Genomic DNA, 2485 nt, shown 5'->3' on the forward strand with positions numbered 1-2485 from the left:
GGTGCAATGACCTCACCGGGTTCTACTCTCTTACCCCTCCCCCATGTGGTTGTTGCTGCCGGTAGCTGGGAGTAGGGAAGTTTGGGGGGGGAGGGAAGGAGCATAAGTGATGTCACCTTTCCCCCGTTTGATTGGCTGCCGGGTGGCCGCGACTACAACCAATCAACAGTCTCAGAAAGTCTGGCGCGGCCCCGCGGAAAGCCCTGTTGCCATCGGGAGGGTAGAGAACTAGCACTTGTGTGGTGGCGCGCGCTGCGGAGTTGTCTCCGCGCGTGGCCTGGGGCTTGGTGACCCTGGGGACAGGCCACCTTCCCCAAGACTTTGACATTTAGGGCGGCTCAGTTTTCTGATAGCGCCCCTGGGCGTGGGGTGAGAGGAAGGCTTGAGATGGGGAAATACAGCCCTTCATGGAGCATCACTGCCTTCCGTGAAGAGCTTACACTTTGTAGGTGTTCACACCTGCTGGGGGGAGGGATCACACTGGGGTTGGGAGGAGAAGGATATGCCCTGTTGGTAGTAGATTCCTGCTGCCCAGATACGGGGTTCACACCAGATATGAAGAAAATGCACCCAGACTATTGCAGGGCCGTACGCCTATAACATTCACACTACAAGTGAGAGAGTATATTGTGACATGGTCAGTTCACTTTGAGCTATAGGGAAATCTCAGTTGTCCAGTGGGATTCACTGAGTATGAAGGAGATTGACATTATCCATGAGATTCACATTATCAGCTGTCCACAGATTTCCCTTGAGAGTGGCAGAAATTTCACTGTCTGCAAGAAGTTCACACTGGGAAAGAGTCCTACACTATTTCTTATGCTATTATATTACAGGGTTTCCCAGGTGGCTCAGTGGTAAAGAGTCCGCCTGCCAATGCAGGAGATATGAGTTCAGTCCCTGGGTCAGGAAGATCCCCTGGAGAAGGGAATGGCAACACACTCCAGTATTCTCGGAATATCCCATGAACAGAGGAGCCTGGCGGGCTACAGTCCATGGGGCTGCAAAGAGTCAGAGGCAGGTTAGCAACTGAACACACTATATTATGTCATGAGTTATACTACCTTATACTGTCCTATTATTACTGCTATTTTAATATCATTCTAAAAGAGAGTTTGCACTTCCATATTGAGTGGGCCCATACTGAGTAGGCCCATATTGAATGGGCCCTGAGTTGAGGGAAATTTTACAGAGCTGTTTATACTATGCCCATAGGGTAGACGTTAGCTCAGTTCAGTTGCTCAGTCATGTCCGACTCTTTGCAACGCCATGGACTGCAGCATGCCAGGCTTCCTTGTCCATCACCAACTCCCAGAGTCCACCCAAACCCATGTCCATTGAGTCAGTGATGCCATTCAACCATCTCATCCTCTGTTGTCCCCTTCTCCTCATGCCCTGAAATCTTTCCCAGCATCGGGGTCTTTTCAAATGAGTCAACTCTTCACATCAGGTGGCCAAAAGTACTGGAGTTTCAGCTTCAACATTAGTCCTTCCAATGAACACCCAGGGCTGATCTCCTTTAGGATAGACTGGTTGGATCTCCTTGCAGTCCAAGGGACTCTCAAGAGTCTTCTCCAACACCACAGTTCAAAAGCTTCAATTCTTCGGCACTCAGCTTTCTTTATAGTCCAACTCTCGTATCCATACATGACCACTGGAAAAACCATAGCCTTGAGTAGATGGACCTTTGTTGACAAAGTAATGTCTCTGCTTTTTAATATGCTATCTAGCTTGGTCATAACTTTCATTCCAAGGAGTAACCGTCTTTTAATTTCATAGCTGCAATCACCACCTGCAGTGATTTTGGAGCCCAGAAAAATAAAGTCAGCCATTGTTTCCACTGTTTCCCCATCTATTTGCCATGAAGTGATGGGACCAGATGCAATGATCTTAGTTTTCTGAATGTTGAGCTTTAAGCCAACTTTTTCACTCTCCTCTTTTCACTTTCAAGAGGCTCTTTAGTTCTTCTTCACTTTCTGCCATAAGGGTGGTGTCATCTGCATAGCTGAGTATGGGTGGGTCTGAACAAACTTATATTCATCAGAGAGTTCCCACAGCACATTTAGGTAGACCCTTGGAAAATGGTTCATGCTGTCCCACAGGTGTTCACAGCAGCCACAGAAAGTTCCCCATGCTTAGTGATGTTCACTGTCTGTGTTAACTTTGTCACAGATATGAAAGAGATTAAGTATACTGTCCATGGGGAGGTGCATATTGGGCCAAAGTTTACATAGCCCATTGGGAGCTTACGTGGTGTTGGGGAGGGGAGGATTTCCATTGATTGGGATGGTGTTTCATGCTCCACAGTTAATCTGTATCAGGCATGAGGGAGAATTAGACTCAATGAGCTCTGCAGTCTCCACAAAGAAATTCACTCTGCCTAGGGAGCATAATGCTACAGTGGCAGGGGTTCTCTCCTGCCCAGGCTTCCCAGGTGGCTCAGTGGTGAAGAGCCAACCCGCTTGCAGGAGACGAACATTCCATC

The sequence above is a fragment of the Ovis canadensis genome, chromosome 14 (assembly GCF_042477335.2).
Source record: "Ovis canadensis isolate MfBH-ARS-UI-01 breed Bighorn chromosome 14, ARS-UI_OviCan_v2, whole genome shotgun sequence".
Classification (NCBI taxonomy): Eukaryota; Metazoa; Chordata; class Mammalia; order Artiodactyla; family Bovidae; genus Ovis; species Ovis canadensis.